We start from the raw sequence: 21,211 nt of genomic DNA, 5'->3' as shown, positions 1-21,211 counted from the left end.
TAAAGGACGAAATCGAAAATATCATTTACTGGTTAAGAAGGTTTAAGTAAACTTATCCTTGAATTTTTTAAATTTAAAGATGAATATACAACAAGTAAAAAGTTATTGCAAAATAGGGCCAATATATTTCATGATCGTTGACCACCAAATTCAAAATTTAAGGCAATTTAGGCAATTTTCTTAGCGGAAGGATAGCAATTTCTTATCTTAAAGTTTCAAGATAACTGATCAACCACACCTCTGTTTTTTCGTGATGAAATCAAGGCAACAACCAAGGAGCTGTTAAAGAAGTAGATAGAGATGTTTTCTAGTAAGAATTTAGAAAAAATGGCTTTTTGTGATGATAAATACTTTAGATTAATTAACAATTACAAGAAAACTGATGAAATTTCTTTAGTATCCTTTTTTCCATTGTCTTTCATGTATTTTATTACTTAATGGCATATATTGGCAATTCATCGTTCTTATGTCTGATGAATTTCCATTAATCATATGTAAGTCTAGAAATCACACGAGTACAGATGAAAACCTGATAAAATGGTAAAATTTAATATATCGAATTGATAAAAAATTAGACAATCTGGTGGAATATATTGTGAAAGTTATTTTATGTTTTTAATTTCATACTTCCATAAAACTAATATCATTTACAATAATTTTACATGTGTATGATATTTTGAAGATTCATTTAATAGAGATATATGAAATGGATACCAGAATATCTGCTATTTATATATCGTTGCATAAATATTGTATTACAATTCACAATTTATTACAATTTTTTTAACATTTCTTAATTGCATTCATCATCAAGTAGTTAATTTCTCATTTTTTTTAATGAGAACTATCCCAGAATACTAACTAGCTTCATCATGAAGTAGATATGTTCTCATTATTTTCTTAGAGAACTATCACAGAAGAATAATCTTCACTTTTTTGGCTTTTGAAATTCATGGATTTTTCTCAATTATTTTTTTTCAAATATTGCTTTTTACTTTTATTTTGTTTATTTGCTACTTTTTATTGTCACTTAATCTAATTAATTAATGATTTTCTGTTTTTTGTTTTAATATTTATTAAAATCGAGGTTTTTTTTCCTTTATTAATAAGCCAACACTTAGTTGGTATTGAGAATAATCTAAAGTAAGATATCTGAAAATAATTCCATTTTTTTACATTAAAATTTCTAACCACTCATTTTGACATATTTTATTTCTATTTTTTTTCATTTATTTACCATAAATCATAAATGTTTTTTAGATGACTTCATCTTTAGGTAGATAGGTTTAAGAAGACTACGTTATGCTCTACTGGCATTTAATTATACTTAATCAGTTCATATGTTTAATGTGTATTAGTCCCATTATATATATATATATATATATATATATATATATATATATATATATATATATATATATATACTTTTTTTTAAATCAAGCTGCTAATAATTGGAATATTTTATTCCCTTAGAGATGATTCCATTAATTATCCTTTATTATCCTTTATCTCTTTGATAATGATATTAAATATATACTTAACCCAAACTGAGGCTCCAGGAGTTTACTTTAGGCTGTAAATAACTTGGAATTTCTGTTCATTTCTTTTATCCTTTACTCCGATGCTTATCAACCTTTCAAACTGTAATACCTCTTTACATCGCTTTACTGACTTCATTTTCAGGTAACACTTCTTATTTTATTTTCAAAGGAGAGTTACTTCAAAAAAGGCTTCATTACAGCCTGCAGGCTTCTGATATTTATAGACTGTCAACTCGGATGTGAAGTATAGATTTGTCCCATACACTTCAAGTCCCAAATTGTCTAAATACGAGTCCAGTTTTTTCCAGCCTCGGTTAATCTTTTCTCTTCCCTTCTTTTGAGCCAAGGATTTTGCAGGTCTAAATGCGAAATAAAAAAGATAATATCCTCTTTACAAAAAGATTTTTTTTTTCCTTTCCTCCTCTGAGCTTCAAGTTGGGCGATAAGGTGTGACGAAATCTTTCAGAAGTAAAATCGCTGAGGAATTTTATTTTTGTGAACCTGCCTTTTTCTTTCGCTTTTTAGTGGTCTTAGTTTCCGAACGCATTCAAGTTAAAGGCCCTAGGTTGATGGTTATTAAACTTTGGGATCTGTCATATGACCCAAATTCTTTCTTTTTCGGATTTCCATTTTTTCGTTCCAATGCGTTTTGGAAACTTATTTTCCATCTGCCCGTTTGTTATTTTTTTTCCCGACTTTTTTCTTCTCAAATGTCTGTCAGAATTTTTTTTCTTCAAACATAGGAACGAAAAACAGTGCATGTCAGGTTGCAATTTGAGAGTTAAGAAAAAAAAATTTAGTTGAAATAAAAAGAATGCTTCATGCCATCTGACACATACTCACACTACAATACGATATAGGAGAGTTAAAATGGAAACTACTTCTAACAAATGATTTTTACAATGTTCTATTCAATCCTTATTTATTAAAGATTATTTCTTCCCTGCTTATTCCAATTGTATTTGAATCAATTTTAATAATTGGATGTTAATATTTACACACATATTCATAAAAGACTCATCACAACCATATTGCTATGATTAAATAAAATGTTATTAACACCGAATATTTTAATTACAAATTAAATTACTTCAAATTATATCTTTATTCATTTCAAACTGATTAATAGCGATTAAAAATTCATCGCTTATGTATTGTTTGAAGTACTTCTTTAGAGACTAGTCGTTATATGTAATACCTAAAATAATTTAGCAGTTTATTATTTTCGAATAATATAAAGCAATTTTAATAATTCCGAAGAAACAGAAAGAAAATAGCTTGAAAAATCCACAAAACCAACATCCTAACAGAATTTTTTTAAAGCATATTTTATAAAATATTGCAGAAATGTGTGCATTATTTCAAAATGCCAAACATATGTCTTTGTATGCCATTTAAAATTTTACAAATTGTATTTTCTATATTTTTAATTACCTTTTTTCTTAATATATTTTTTTGTTCTTTATTCATCTTCTTTAATTTTTTAGGTATTTCTGATATGTCTATTTATTTTGGTTAAGGCAACATTTGAAGTTGTAAAAAAAGTGTTTTGCACTAACATTCATGTATATAAAGCAATCTTCATCGATTAAATATAAAACGTTTCAATAAATTTTAGAGAAATAAATTAATAAAATGCATAGGCAATTTTAGAGATAACTTAGATCATTAGTTAATCTCATGAATTATTTGATAACTAGTAACATATATAACCAGTTTTTATTTAAACTGGTGATTGCAGTTCATGCACTATTAGCTGAAAATAATTGAACAGTTACCTTCAAATTACATTATTTTTTTCTAAACTTAGCATTGTATTCTTACTAACAAGTTTAAACAATGAAAATATTTCTTTTAAATTATATTTAGAGGTACTGCTCTGTCCGAAAATTTTAGTAAACATTCTGTATCCAAAGAAACAGACATCAATCTTATATCTAGGGTAAGAAAATAATAAGGAAGCAGTATTTATCCGCTAAGGATAAATTATATTCATTAAACTATAAAAAATGTTTTATTTTACCAATTAATATACAATAATATTTCATTTGCTATCAACGGCATAAAATTAATTTGGATTATCTTGTTAAATTTTTCTTGATGTGAAGTAACTGTAACTTTCTGAACAATAATATAACTAAGAAATATTTATTCAATTTTACTAAGCTAATAAAACAATGGATATAATGCACTAATAAAACAGTTCATTTAAATTACAATAAGAAATTGGAGCAACTCTAAAACTCTATTACCATGATTCGATAATTAAATAAAACTATTATAAAGCAATACAAACATCTTTTTGCAAGGATATAATTTTAAAATAAACAATATAATAGCCGAGGAAAGAAAGTAAAATGCGATAAAGCTCCAAAGTATAAATATAAACGATAACAATAAATATCTTCATTTGTTGAATTTTGATTTTTCCCATTTTAAAGCAATTATTATTCATCTATTGTTTAAATGGTAAATATTCTGACATCTGTATAAACCTAGAATGTGACATTTTAATTTCATAATATGAAGTTTCAGATAATTTGGCGCTTAATAAACCAACATTCAAACACCATTTTACCCTTAAATAGGGATAATTTTAATCCCAGTTAGGATTCTGACGAATCTTCGAAGAGATAAATAGAATGAATTTGAAATGAAGGAATCTGAATGAATAACTTTGAGTCAAGCCACTTTTCAAATAAATTTCCATAGATGCAAAATCTTATTTGCCTTTAATAAGTTGAGATTGAATAGAATTGAATGGTATTCGAAAATACACTTAAGAGAGAGAAAAGCTTATTTCGAATCAAGAAATATTTATTCCATCTCACTAACAATAAAGACAGGAGAGTCTCAAATTGTTATTTTTGAATTACCCCAGAACTTAAATGGCTTTTGCCACCAATTTTTATTTTTTTGGTGCTGAAATCAAGTGGAATTGAAGATCCTTGTCTCAAGGTTCAGTATCTGTCATTTCCCGAGGAACTTCAGATATGTCACCAGCCTAATTCCTGATAGGGTGAGACAGCAAATGCCAAACGGTAGTCGACTTAAGTTTTCTCTGAGGAGCTTCCGATATGACAGCAAAGGATTAAGACCTTGACATTTTCCGACACGCTTTCGGCTATGTCATAGGTGCCATTCTATGTTAACGGAAATATTGTTAATTTAAAGATGTCCGAGACGGTGACACTGAATGCGTCGGAATTGTAGCAAATTTTGAAAAGACGACTTCATGTATGCACTAATGCATAATACATGTAAGAGGCGAGTGAATTCATGGGTTCAAAATGTGTGTTTTCAAGGATGGAAATTAGGTAGAAAGTTAAAAGAAGATATTTTTTTGGCTTAAGGGGTTTCATTTGAAAGATATGTTCAACACAGAATTTTCAAAGAACTTGTATTATGTATTTGGATTTCTTTAGTTATTCTGCTTTTAACGTATAATATGCTATTGAATACATTATATTATGTTTTGAATATATTATATTTTGAAGAGATTTCGTATTTAAATGAATAAAGATGTTAAAGTAAAAGAGTTTTTTTTTTTTTTTTTTTTTTTTTTTTTTTAATAACCAAAGCTATATATAATTAAAAGCATGCTCGCATACTTTTTCTGTAAAATAATGATTGCTGTATGCTTTTAAAATTAATATAGAGTTTTTGTTGTAATGGGGCATATGTGAACTCCTAAAGAAGATAATTATGCACTGATAACTTTCCAGTAATCCACAGTTAATTGGAATATGTTAATACAAAATTCATACTTTAGGCCCTTTTCCGCTATATATTTCATCATTTTAAAACTAAAATCATTACAATTTTAATACACAAATTTCACTTTCGTATATTTTTTTTTCTAACCTTGCAATTTTCTTTTACAAAATTAACTTAACACTCAATCCATGGCAAGGCTTTTATCTATATAATAGAATTATAATTAGCTATATAAAAGAATCAATTTACATTGCTTTTACAAACCATTAAACAGAGGGTTTTGCCAATATGAAAATTAATAAAAAAAAGTCCGCTTTCTTTGCAAACTAACATTAAAATGTGAGCTTATTTCTTTTCAGAGCATATACTTTCTGATTTGCACGTGCTATAATTTGCATTAGCCTGATTTCATTAAATTCATCAAATTTTTCTGGCTTAGAAGTTTAAAAGTTGACATTTAAATTAAGTGGATTTTATGATAATAATTTAACAACTATGCAAACGAGGGTTCCTGGAGAATACGCTAGTCACCAAAGGCTAACTAATTTTTTATTAAATCAAAAGAGTTTCGGGTTGTTTGATCTTTATTCTTATTGTAATCTCGCTACAGAGGGCCGAAAGTAAGAAAAATATACATGGTACCAGGTGAAATCCTTCTACAACTATTGCCACAAACTTGGTATCTAGATATAGTGAAACGACCATGTTGCATGGCGATATGCTACAATGACACCAGGTAGTAAACAAATGAAATTACAAAATTGTAGTGTGTCTTCGATTCGTAAGAAAAATTTATTTGCGCAATAATGTTAGGAACAAAGTGTGTAAACATGAGCGCAATATTCCAAATGTGTGACGTAAGAACTCGCAACCAGAATAAAATGCCCAAGAAAGCTTCAATTTTTTCGTTATAGTTAACGGAGGACATTTAGAAAACCGAAAATAAAAGTAAATATTGATAACTAATTGGAATAAAGAACCAGATATATTTACACATAAATGAACTGTTTAGCAAGTAAAAAAAATCTATATTTGACTTAAAATTTGATATCGAACATATTATCCGACTAAGATTGTTAACTATATTTTGAAAAATACTTTTCACACAATTATTTTCGAATATTAAATAGTTCTTATTTACTTTATAAGATAACATAATTTGAATTTTTCACATCGGAAAAATGAAACAAAAAATAATAAAGTGTCTTTTCAAAATGTAAGGAAATATAATTTTAACCAATTGTTTGTTCAAGTATTTATTTTCTTTGGCAATGAATGAGTAAAACCAGCAAAGTTATTTCTATTATTACGGTAGTATGTACTTTTAGAAAAATATATATGTTTTAAGACACCATGCGAATATAGATATGTAATAATCTATATTGTGTAAGCCTGTTATCTAGTTACGTGCTCTAATAAATGTTACGTGGTAAGCTGGATCAATAAATAGCGTCTTATACCAGAGCCGAATAAGTGCTGTGAGGTCATAAAATCCTCAGAAATAGCTTCGTAGAAAGGCGAAAATTCCATCTATGATATACGACATACCTCATGATGTAGAGGAAACAACATTACTAATTGAAGTTACGGCCAAAAAGTAAAAATGTCACAAAGTTGCTGTGTTTCGGACGTGTACAATAACTCTCTTCTGCCGAGATGTAGCGACACTTTTCTTATTTGCTTTTTCCTGGTAGAAGTTTTCCGAAATATCTTTTAGCACGAAATATAGTTAAATATTGTTAACGCTTTGCTGAAGTAATCGAATGATAGTATTTATTATATTTGATGGAAATTAAATCATGATATATAAGATTGAATGCTGATAATGTTGATATTTTCACCTTCTTTTACGCTTTTGACGAAGAAGAGTACAATGATTTACTGTTATCATACTGATCACTATGCAGTTGCTGTATCAGCAAGCTGTTATTATCTCTACATCTGGGTCTGATATTAAAGTGACTGTACAGAAAAATTAAAGCTTAATTTATACACGTTATAGCTACTTCCTTGTGTCTTTTGTCAACTTATAGCAAGCTTCACTTAGCTCTATTACATTATTTCTAGATTGATTACTCGTGAAATAAGTTAACAATAATACCTCAGTGGATATTAAAGTTACTTAATTATTACGATACTATTAAGATATTTAATAATGTATCAAAACATAATTGAGAAAAGCAGCAGGACTCATCATCCTATGTCTCGAAATCGGTTGGGTGCGATGTATTTAAACTTAGATCATCAAAATATCCATCTTGATCCCTTCACTACTAAGAACATTCGAATTCAGAATGTTGAAACAATTGCATTTTCATTCAAATATAAAAAAGTCCCCTCAGAAGCCATAGTAACAGATCGTGTACAAAAACCAGACCTCTCTTAAATTAAGTATACATTCTAAAATTCTTTGTGAGCTCTCAGAAACCCTCCCTGTACTCCAAATTCATTCAAGATGACATATCTAACAAATAATGCATGCAGAGGGAAGAGGAAATTTCACAATGAAATCCAGATGTCTCGTGCCACTGACGTAGTTTCATTGAACGGTCATTTGTGTCTCATCAGTTTCGATAGAATTAAAAGATATTTGGGATTTAATATATCAGTATTCTGGAGTTTAAAGATTAATCATGGGATCATAAAATACAGACTTTTTAGCATAATTTTGATAGCTCATTAATTCTTTTAAATTAAAATACAAATTTCCTATAAGATTACCTAATATAGTATGAAAAATACCTTTCCCATCTTATTCTTTCAAACTTAAAACTGAGTATTTTATCAAAAATAAGAAAATTTATGAATCATGATCTTATTTCACATGTTTGCTAAAAGTTTTTTTTTTCTTTTTTTTTATCAGGCTCTCAGAAATATTATTTAAGTGAAATTTCAGAAATATTTTTGTCATCAATTACACATTTTTAATCCGTAATTATTATATGAAAGCTGTGGGGCTTCTGAACACAGATCGTAAGTGTCATTATCTGCCTCAAAGCTAAACATAATTCTATGATCGCGATAGATATCGAAAGACTCAGATAGCAGTTTTGTAATAAAACGAAACAACATCCATTATTATAATAACAATTTTTCGATTCATTCCATAGCTATTCACAAAAATCTAAAATTATAACTAAGACTGCTAAAGATTAGAATGTCACTGGATTTAAAACAACTGAAAAGGAAATTAAAGTTCTAAATGCTGATGCCAATTTATCTTCATAACTTTCTAAGTACTCAAGCAAAACTAATTGTTTCAACACACAGTTATAATTGTGGGCAGAAATGCAGACATCGCCCCATTTCAATAATGTGGGCGTGAGGCAGCATTCTGCATCTGCTTAATCCATTAATTAATTCACTAACGATTCGTTAAGCAATAAAATTTTTAAACAGAAATTTGTAGCTAGGCTTTCAATTCTTAGTAATTAAAAAGGAAAAAAAAATGTATTGTATTCACATTCTGCACACCACATTTGTTTTTAAATATCATGACAAAGAACCAAATAGTGCAAATTTTGGGAAAAAAGACTTTATCTAACAAAAAAACATTATCAATTAGAACTCAATATTGGATTAAGGCGCAAATTTTGTTTAAATTTCTGTTATTTAGTTTAGTTTGATTTATTTTAGATAAGTTACATTAACGTCCCCTTTTAAAGCAACACTAGAGCTATTTTGGGACGGACCTCCTAATTATTTTAAACCGAGGTCAGGTGACGTGAGCGACACTTGAGGTGACACCCCATCTCCAAATTTCCCCACCAAACCAGAGGGAGGATGTTTGAAACCGATTGGTTTAACGTGCACCAGACACGCTTACGCAATGGTTCTTCGATGGAATTGTCTTCCGAACCTGAGACCCTCCGGTTCCGAAGCCGGCATCTTACCATCAGGCCACCGCGGGTCTTTTAATTTACGTGGGAAAAATATCATTAAACCAAGCGTTTGATTGAAACTATTTTATGAACGTATTTGTAATAAAATGATTTAAAGATAATAAATATGAAATAACAAGAGTATCCAGATATCTTCCAATATCAGCAAATAAAAATTATGCATTTTTAACTGTCAAAAATTTTACAAAGGAGAAAAAGATATATTTTTATCTTAATGATATATATATGTGACAGAGATAACAGCAATTTTCAAATAATAGTTTACTTTTCATAAGATAGCTAAGTATTTTTATGAGAAAATTAACTTCTCAACAAGATTTTTAAGATAATAATAATTTTATTGTGAATATTAAGATTTTAAGAGAAGTTGAATTGTAGCTTTGATTCTGGTTAGTTCTGGCTAGAAATAGGAAACATAACAGTGAGCTATAATCATCAGATTTTATTATAACAAAATAAGAAATTTCTCTATATCATACACTTTATAATGCGCGATCATGAAATTCATTTTTTTTCAAAATATATAATTATTATTAACTTAACTGAAATTAAATGCAACTCGTACCATCATAACACTTTTTAAGTGCAGTTTCTCTTGGAACAAGTAAAAACGGAATATTGTTATCTGATACTAAAAAAGGAATGATTGTGGTATAGGACTATACTCTAGCATTTTTATTTATTTATTTGTCCTTTTTTTTACTGCATATATATTATGGGGCCTTCAGGAGTTTCTTCATAAAATTCTTTTCATGCTACAGCTTTGATAAATTATGGAAAACTTTAATTTTCATAAGTAGGTGAATAAAAAATAATGTTTTATTAGTAATGAAAACATTTCAGCTTATATATAAATAATTACACCATAAATAATTTACAGCTTCTCATTTTCAAATATTATTTACTTTAATGAAAAATTTGGAATGAAAGGAATTTGGTTTTGATGTGATATTTTTTCAAATATGATGCAGTTTTCCCTCATTATCTCCTACAGTGCTTTATACTTCGAATAAATAAAATTATATAAGCATATTTATTATATGCTTATAATAAAATTATATTTCCATATTTAGAAATTCTCTCAAGCAAAACCAAATCAAAATTTTCTTTACTCTTAGCTGGAGTAATGTTTCTTTCCTAAGTCAATATTTTTTTCGCTTGAGATAAAATAAAGCATTTAAGAATCTATATAAGATTAGATAGCCTACATTAGAACGATTAAAAAAATGTAAACATCGTAATGTATAGAAATTTAATAAAGTGCACGTAATCATTACAAAAATAAAACAAAAAATAATAAAATTGCTGCGTGATTATTTTCATGTTAAGCAAAATTCTTATTCGAGAAAAAAAAAAATAGTAGCATCCATTCTTCAAAACGACTTTAGTGTTTATAACAGCTTTCTATGATGTGAATTCCACAGCTGGTTCGTTGCAAGTCGGCTACAAAAAGAGAAAATGCGAACATTCGAAGAAGCACTTTTTTTTTGTCTATAGCTAAGTATCTTCGAATTTTTCTTCCTGATGTTAAGCCTTGTTTGGGATCTAGCTTTTCTAGAAACACCTGCTCTTCTTAAAGATCAAATGCTCTTTTCTTGCTTTCAAAAATAGATATTTACTCTAGATAATGCAATGTGACCAAATCGATGGAGTATGAGTCTTTCCTCGTATTGATTTGTAATTTAAGTAATGATAAATAAATAAATATATATTAATTTGATTCATTCAGTGAATCTCGGCTAAAAGGAAAACAAGTTTTTTTCTTTCTTGTTTTATAAGTTTTTTCATATAAACAAAATGAACTACCAATATTTAAAAACTATTCTAAAAGTACCAAATTTCAAGGTCTTTAACTGATTTTTAAGAATATCAATGTCGTCTTCTCATGTTCATGTTCCTCGTGACAAGTGTTGTGAATGAATTTAGCACTAGAACTTTTTGCAGTCCTACAAGGTGGACAAATAGGATGTGGCGTTAAATACAGGTCGCTAAAAAGTGCAGCAATATGTACCTAGATTCTATTGCTTAGAGCTCTACTAGCTCATCATATAGAATATTTGCTGTGATTCAACTATCATAGGCTTTTTTAAGAATAGCAATGCCGTCATCTCATGCTTATGTCCTTGAATTTAGAATATCAATGTCTTCTTATGATCTTGTTCCTCATAAAAAGTGCATTGAATGAATTTAGCACTATAACTGTCGACAATTCTTCAAGGTGGAAAAAGGGATGCGACGCTTAGTACAGATCATTAAACAGTGCGGCAATATGTATCTGGCTTTCCTTGCTTTTAGAGCTCTGCTGGCTCCTCATAAAGAATGTTGGCTGGGATTCAATTATCACAGGATTTTTTTTAGAATAGCAATATTGTCATTTTATGTTCTTATTCTTATGAGTGCATTGAAGGAATTTCTCTGAATTTTTCTCTCTTTCTTCTGAAGGAAGGAAGAAATGCTGAAGGAAAACTCTCAGCATTTCTTCGAGATGAAAAAATGGGATGTGACGTTTAGTCAGATCATTAAATGTGCGGCAATGTGTATCTAGATTCTATTGCTTTTAAAGCTCTCCTGGCTCATCATACTGAATATTAACCGCGATTCAACTAACATAGATTTTTTTTTTAGAATTGCAGTTTTGTCTCCTCATGTTCTTGTTTTTCATGACAAGTGTTTTGAACGAATTTAGCCCTAGAACTTTCTGCACTCCTACAAGGTTGAAAAATAGGATGTTCAGAACAGATCCCAAAAAAAGTGCGGAAAATGTGTATCTAGATTCCACTGCGTTTAGATCTCTGGTGGGAATCATACAGAATATTGGCAGTGATTCTTTACAACTGAATACTAAAACAATAAAATAATTGATATTTAGATTATTTCAGCATTTATATAAAGTAAATTTAGTAGCCATTCAGTTGATTGATTGATTGATTTTTAGATGGATATTAATAAATAGAAATTATATAAAATTTGAAAAAAAATTAATTTAAGGGCAAACACTTTTTTATCAAATGCTTGTCATTAGGGGAATTATTATGTTTAAAATTTATGTTTTGTGACACCTTATCTTTTTTTTTTCATAACTTCACATATTTACATTATTGCGAAATGTTAAAAAAAAGTCTCTATTTCTTGAACATTTTTTTTTTCATTTTTAACGAAATTTATTTGGGAAAGTTTATAAAAATCAATAAATTAATTATTACATCCTTTCAGTTTTGTAGAGTCCCGAAAGGGGTACTGTGAAATTGAAAGATAGTAAAATATATAAACAAAACCTTTGTTGATAACTCTCTTAAGGAGAAATGATTGTATCCAATAAAAGAGAGATAATTTTTTTACAATAGATTTTAGTTTGCACCAGTTCCACACTTTATTTTCTACTATCCCGAAATCATGTGGACATAATGTTATCTTTGGAATACATAGATTTTGCTTTATAATTACATTAACCTGGTGACATTTAAATATAAATCTTACCAAAATTCATAGCAGTCACTTGTTTTTGATTCATTTACATTTCTTTTCAATAGATTGTATAGAGCATGTCAAGAAAATAAGGATTTTTTCATCAGTTTGACCAGGATTTTATTATTATTTTAAATAAAATCAACCATTTGAAGGTGAAACTGATAGTGAAATCCAAGCGTTCCTTTTGCTTTCAATAAGTTTCAGTTAACATTTTTTCATTAAATCATTTTTAAAATTGACATAAGAGTGAGGATTTTATAGAGGAAGATATTTCATGGAGTTTTTGCTTTAATTTTACTCTGCATGAATTCTTTGTTATTTAAGATTATGTATTATGCAGTGTTTTAGAAACACATATTTGTTAATATTGTTTATACTTTGCTATTTCTACTATCTCCACTACTATCTACTCTATCTTTCAAGCAATTCCATTCAGCAAATTTTTTATATGAAACCTTAAAATTATAATTTTTGTGGTGAAAATTTCCATTGCCATCTAGGTTGCATGTTCTTTTAGTACTTCTCTTGATTGATAAACAAGTACTTATTACGTTTTTTAACATTTTCAAGATTATTTAGATAAATAATTGCATAAATGAGACTTCGCACATTTTTATTGATGACGTCTGTTGCTCTGCTTGACTGCAAATAAAAATGGGAAGTTTCATTCGAAAGGTTTTGCAAGAATTTTTAAAAAATATTTGGCAAATCCTGATTAATTTTTAAAAATACGTAAATATATATATATATATATATATATATATATATATATATATATATATATATATATATATATATATATATATATATATATATATATATATATATATATATATATATATATATATATATATATATATATATATATATTACGCAAACAGCATTTGCGGGGTGATATATCACATTTTTCATTATTTCAATAAAAAAAAACCAAACAGAAGCACATTGATTATTGATGAAAAATTCTATTGAACTTACCCAATTACCCACTGATTACCCTATATCTTACAACGAATAGTTTCGGAAATTCGAAATTATAATACCGATATACACTTGACTAGATCAGCCAAAAAAATCCAAGATGCAGATTTGAAAGCATTAATTGATGAAATACAAATGGTAACAATGCAAGCAATAGTTTATCTATTTGAACCGAGTTCTTTAAGAAAAACGTCCAGTATATGGCGAAAGATGTGATAAGGCCGTTTTCCCATCCTATAGTCTCGATCACATGCTGTCAAACCAGTGAATGAACCTTTGGAATCAATTCATTTTGATGTGTTGTCTACCTTTTTGCATTCATCAAATATTGCATCTTTAATATGTGATATTCTTCTATCAATATAGAATGACTTTTTGTAGAGAGAATCGAAATTATCGCATTTATGTAAAAATCCCTTACTAGATACCATCAAAACCAACACAATTTTTTTTTCGCGGAATACGTTGTTGCCCAAAAAGATGGACAAATTTTGCAGTTTTTGAGTGGAAATATTTTAATAAATCGATCTTAAAGTTTTACAGCAAACAAGTGTCTCCTTTTTAAAGAACAATTGTATTTATACTCCCAATATGCCATTTTGAAAAGCGTGTGGAACGATCTTTGATATTTGCCTCGAAGATAGAGATAATCTATCATTATCTATTTTCTTTAAAGATATAAGGCAAATAAGAAAGCACAATCTTCTTTGGAGGGGATTTTGGCCAGTTGAATATATTAAACTTTTTTAAACACATGTCCGAATGAGCATGTATACCATGTTTTACTATTCATTTAGATTTACACTGATATTTTATTTATACTTTAAAAAAATAGAATATTGACAAAATGGCCTTCATTTAACTAGAAAGAATAGAATAATCTAAAAAAATGTAGCTGTTTATCCTAACAAAAAATATATTTAGGATTTTTTTCTGTAAGATTTTAACTGAAAAGGATTAAATGCTTATTTCTTCTAAGACTCGAATAGATTGTTAGAAATTATTTGTTCCTATTATTTGACAATTTTTTAGAATTTCTTTAACGATTTAAGCTTCTTTAATGACAAACATTTTTTCTGATATTTTTTCCCTTGGGGAAAATGAAAAATACTTTGTATCATTTTTTTAGGAACTGAAAGTCTTAAAAGTTCCTTTCTCGGCTATCTTGAATTTATATCATTATGTTTTTAATGTAGGCATCGCATCTGAGCTAAAAAAACAGCAATGTTCTTGACAGGATAAATATCACTTTTTAATAAATAGTTCTCTCATGATGCCTTCCTGAATATCTCGCCTTAAGTACTTACTTATTACATGATAAAGAAAATATTCATTAATTTGGAGAAGTCAGTTTTCAGAAAGGAAAAATAAAGATGGTGGAAAATTTTATGAAATTCTTAGGTTACAAAGTTAATTAGTTTTATACTTTTTGAAAATTCCATTTCATCACATTTTTTTTTTATTTTATTTTTAGAGCGTTTATTTTCAATGCATTTCTTAAGTTAATTTATTAAATCGTACATAATGTTTTTTCTTAAATAATATACTTGTGAGTATCGACATTAATGAAAGTAAATATAGTGTTTAAAATCTGTCGTCTCATGTTTATTGCTCTACAAATGTATTTTATGAAATTATATAAAAATATTTTATATTTAACCGTTTTAACTTACTCGAAGCTGTAAGCGAAAACTATATTATGCTGTAAAGTTCACTCATGAAATTTAGAAAAAAAAAGAATACTGTAATAGGTTGTTATTTTATTCGTCGTTAAAAACTCGCTTTTATCACCTCATTTACTAGTTTTGTAAAACAGTTTGAAATACGGACATGATAAACAATTATTTCAAAGCATATAATTGGAAACTCAATGTTATTGAATATTAAGATACTCTTAGAATTTTTGATGCATCGCTATTAAAGCAACTTGATTTCAACTACTAACATAAAATTGTTTTATAAGCAAATTAAAGGTATACAAAGTCTTCAAAAACTGAGTTCCAAATTCCTTCTTACTAAGTTCCTGTTAATATAAAATTTTCTTAAGAAATTAAAAAAAAAACCTTTATAACACTTCCTATATTTGCATTAAACGGGAAATACAGTTTAATTTAAAGCTACAAAAATCCCCAAAAATATAACTTGGAATGTGGCTATGAACAACTCAAAGCGATTTTATAAATACTTTAATTAGAATTTTAATTAATTTACTAAACAAAGCTTATAATTAAAAAATGTCTTTTCTATTATACCGAATTTTTTAACATATTGCACACACACACACACACACACACACATATATATATATATATATACACACACAGAGAGAGAGAGAGAGAGATTATAAAATGTCTATTCTAATTGTATACCAACACATAATGTCTAAACAGTCAGAATTAGTACACATTTTATAAGGAAAATGATCAAAATTAAATAAAAAATTCAATTTTAGAAATGAATCAATTTTGATGATTGACAAATTAAAGAATGCAAAAATAGAACAGACGAATGAAGCATAAAACTTATCCCGTCACAATGCTTCTGAATAGAAATTATTATTTCCTGATTTTTTTATATAAAACCATTTGCAACTAGTCTGAAAATTATAAATGTAATTATACACTTTTGTATGTTTAAACTTAAAGGTTTTGCAATCCGAGATGCAGGAGAAAAAGATCGTCTGTTAATCATCAGTCGAGTCCCAAAAATATATGAATATAAATTGTTATGTTTTAACCATAAAGTTATTTTGGTTTGCATGAGTATTAAATTTCGCCATCATATGTAAAATTGCATCGAAAGATAAATTATCTAAAGTAAAAATCCATTCGACAGATAAAAATATCTACTACTACATTTTATAGTGATCCAGTAATTAGAAAAATGAAATATTTGGATACTAGAAGATAATACTCTTAAAGTTATCTCATTGATAATCAATTTAGCTATCGCATGAATTAGTATAATTGTAAAATTGTATCAATTAAATTGCTCCATACATAGAGGAAGATTGCTAAAAGTTTACCTGTAATTGTTAATTTACCTATATATATGTGTATTTATATATTAGCAGAAAATAAATGGAATAATTTTAGAAACTGCAAGAAACTCCGAGAAGTTAACGAAATTATTCTACTTGAAATATAAAAATCTTGTAGACATCTACATGAAACCCTTGTTCGATTTATAAATGATAGTAGAAAGTAGAAATTTTGAGTTTCTTGTAATATGAATGTACAATTTCTTCGAGATATACTTGTCAGAACTTTTTGTGACTGCAAAATAAATAATCCATTCCCAGCTACTTGTATTTTTAGTATCAAAACTCCTACTTTAAAAACTAATTCGAATATATGTTTATTTTATGATTTCTTTAGAGGTCGGATAAAGAATAAAGTAATAAAACTCAATATTCATACTAATACTTATTCAAAATAATAAACTCGAGACGGATAAATATTAAATCTGTGAAATTTAAATTTTAATCTTATATGTATGATTTTATATTTCTTGAAATATATAGGTATCTCAATATCCAAAAAATTTAAAATTTGAAATATCTTATTAAGGCTTTTGTTTTTTTATATGTGAATATTCGACTCATGGAATTTCTTTACTTCAAACAAAATGTTAACTAGAACACATTTAAAGTGGTTTATTTTGTTTCATTTTATGTAAAAAACTATTTTTCTTTCAGTGCACAAAACAAGTCAGAGAAATCCTTAGCAAACTAAATAAAATTATAATTTTCCGCTTCGAGAGACGCAGTAATTAAAGTACATACTAACAAGGTTACTTAGGCTTACTCATTACATCAAAAAGTAGTGCATAGGTATACAAAATGTTTTCTATGTGTTTTATAAAGATGCTAATTCCTGATTTACCTTCTTAGACTTTTAAGTATACGCTTTAAGTTTGAATCATGTTATATTTCGTTTAAAATGATGTTAATAATCTTATGATATTACTTTGAACTTATTCGAAATTTTCAAAAGCAGTACCCTTCTTGCATTTCTTTTTCATCTAAAAAAAGTAGAGAGGTCCATTAAAATTTCTAAGATAAGAGAAATGATTAAGGTTTTTCGTCTGCAGCATCCTGATTGTAAGAATTCTATAAAGTTTTTACATAGCAATCTTAATTGGAAGAATCGCAGAATTTTTTGCAATGTAGACATATCTAATATACTAATTCCTACTCATACATATTTCTTAAGCAAATAACAGATTCGATGTTACGTTAATAACAGAAATAAACGAAAGTTTTTAAATAATACTTGAAAATCCAATTTAATATTATATTTTTATTCTGTAATTGAAACGTAGGCTTTTGTCTTGGGAATAGCAAATAATATAAAATAAGATTCTTAAATAACTTGCATTTGAATGACTCCTCTTCGGCACCATTCAAGACGGTGCATCAAATTGAAGTTTTATTTATTTATCTTTTAATTTTTATTGCTAAAAATATCTACAAAATGATAAGAGAACACAGATTCATTGATTTGAGAAAATTCCTCTTAATTCAATAATATATATATTTATTTTTCGGAGCAATAAACGAGTCATTGCGGTAAATGAATAACTATACATATAATTACTTTCCCGAGTGAGTGCAAGAATTTAAATATTTATGAAAAATATTATCTTTTATGTTTGATTGTGTCTCGAAATACAAAACTTAATGTTAAAGTAATACATATTTATTCAGTATTACAAATTTTATTTTTAAATAAAAAATAGCATATTTCTTTGAATTTTTGAAAGTTTATCTATGCGTAATGGATTATTTAAAAAAATATATATATTTGTCGCTTTCTGAGAGTCGTGAAATCCACCCTGTTGCTGTGGCTGAAGACTTTGTCAAAGATTTTATTGAATATCTTACAGAAGGGGAGGGGGCACAATTGATGATGTATTTTGGATTCCTCAGCTTTCAGATGAAACAAAAATTGACTTATTTTCGCATATACAATATACATTACAACAGTGCTTAAATATCTAGCTTCAATTCTAAGAGAATGGGGGAGATATGGTCATTGATGGCATATTAAGGATCATGAGTTCTTAAATGAAATGCATTTGGTGAAATTGGATCAGGGATTGACACTGAAGGGACTGGTCTTTTTCTTTTGTCATTTATTTTAGTTCTACAACTAACTCTACTTCACATTTTCAAATAGAAATAACTAAGCCATCATAAAATTCCTATCATAGCTTCAAAATTTTAATCATATTTATATGCAGTAAATCTCTTAATGTTATATCTTATATTAGTGCAAACATATTCCGTTTATATTCTATTCTGTATTATGACAAACATGTATTATTATACTATATAACAAATTATACACAAACATTACTTATTAAATATAATACATTATACATTATGTATATTATAAATTTAAAATAAATATTAATATTAAAAGAGAAAAGCCATGACTGATATTCTGCTTTTCAATAATATTCGAAATTTACAGCAAAGAATTTGAAGTTAAGAACTATGACTACATTATGAAACGTCTATCCTCACAATCTTAATTTACTCCGCAAAACAACATTTAATGTCGTCACTAGATTTTCAATTATCACTCCTTCTTCTCTTAAAATGCCTTGATTAAATGTAGATTGACTCTAGGGAACAGAACCGAGCGAGAAAGTTGAACTAAACTGATAAATATGCATAAAACCTTCAACGGAAGAATTAAGCAGCTAAGGTGTGAATATTGACTTAGGCACTCTTTTTCAACATTCTTTCTTAGCTTCTTTCACAACTTACAAGAGCGAACACAACCCAAAAGAAGTAAATGGTTGCATAGTCAAGCAAACCTTAGATTCTACATAACCAAGAGACTTTAGTTGAATTTCGGAATAATAATTACTTTCCTAAATATTTGAAGGGAGGCTCCTTCATTTTGTTGTTGTGTGCCTTTTTAAAAGAAGATATATAGAGATTGTTGGTGTTAAAGAGATAAGATGAGATTTATTCTTTTGTTAGTGGTTATTTCAGTGTTTAAAAATGTTGTTGCAATCATAACAGATTTTTAGGAAAATACTAGAAAAATTGTTTTTGCTTTCATTGTTTATAGAATAAAGGAAAATTGTCACACTTGATTTTTTTCCTGAATGTGAAAAGAAGGCTTCTAAGTAAGATTGTTAACAGTGAACCAATATCAAATATCCGCTAACTTCAGCAATGTTAATTGAATGATCGTTTATTATGATATAGTTAATAGCTGTTATACTTCGAAATTATACTTTAGTTGCAATCATTTCCATCTATATTACTTAAAACATTTAAAATATATTTTGATACTTTAAATATTTAACCCGTAACTGCAGACAGACCCTCACTATATCAGAAACGTCGAGAAATTTCAAAATAACTCCATTGTTATTTTTCTTTTTTGTTTTTGTAAACAGCATTGGAATTTATTTTGGAAACACAATACATTTCTGGAAATCATATAGTTACCAAAAATATTTAAAATGTAAAATAATTTAATATTTAGCATTGGAAACATGTTATAAGAAACGCCTAAGCAATTCTATCAATATTACGGAATTACACTAATGTCAATAACTGTTACAATTTAACAAACAAAAAGAAAAAAATATATATATTTATTCATTTTGCATTAAAAACAGTTTGTAAATTAAAAACAGTTTCAGAGACATGGAACAGCATGGACAATAACAAAAACTATGAAAAAGAATAAATCGGTTATAAGTACATGTTCATATTTAGACTTTTGCCAACATACTGCTGAAAGAACAACTTGAAGAAACTGAGGAAATGATTGCATGCAAAGAACAAAATACCACGTGATAATCAGTGCTAATGACCAATGCGGAGTCATTTTGACTCCTTTCTCCAGTTACGGGTTTAAATATATTTTAATCTAGGGTAAAATAGCAACTATTTACTTTCTAAATGTTAGTATAGAATGCAAATTTAATGACTGAAATTAGAAAAAAAATATTAGGAAATTAATCGGAAATTTATTAAGTTTATCTTTCTTCTAAAAATTATTATTTAGCTGAAATCATGCATTTTTAGAAGTCTTTGTATATAATTTTTTCCCTTCTCAAATGTTATAACAATATCTTTTTTGATCCAGCGAAAAGATGTTAACATAAAGTTTTCTAACTCCAATAATTTTAAAAGCATTGCTTCAATCGATTTTTATAAAAACAACTATAAATAATCTCATTTATGTGAAAAAAGAAATAAAATATAAAAATAAACGAGTTCCAGTAGCTCGAATTTCATTTATAATTTTAAATTCATGCAATTATGTGAAGGTGAAATTTATTCTAAAACAATATTTGATTGAATTATTCATAGTTTAATTACCAAATTCTTGTTTTTGTGTCTTGTTTTTTTAGATTGAATGTCTTCAAAAAATAATAATTTCGATTGAACATATACCTATAATCTCATTAAATGTATTCATTACAAAAAGTATTTTTTATCAAATAAAAATTGTATTATAATTTTTAAAAAAATATCTTTATTTCTATAATTACATACAGTTTGGCTGATTAATTAATTTAAACGAAGTTGAAATCTATAAATTAATATAAATTGCTAATATCTGTAAA

The 21,211-nt window shown here is 27.4% G+C and overlaps 1 protein-coding gene across 2 annotated transcripts in view; it reads right to left on the bottom strand.

Moving 5' to 3' along the window:
* LOC129965886 (neuroligin-4, X-linked-like) overlaps nt 1–21,211 on the bottom strand; it is a 218,892-nt gene that overhangs the window by 86,284 nt on the left and 111,397 nt on the right. The window lies entirely within an intron of this gene.

This window comes from Argiope bruennichi, chromosome 4 (assembly GCF_947563725.1).
Source record: "Argiope bruennichi chromosome 4, qqArgBrue1.1, whole genome shotgun sequence".
Classification (NCBI taxonomy): domain Eukaryota; kingdom Metazoa; phylum Arthropoda; class Arachnida; order Araneae; family Araneidae; genus Argiope; species Argiope bruennichi.
The sequence above is the reverse complement of the archived record's forward strand: the minus strand, read 5'-3'. Positions and strand labels throughout refer to the sequence as shown.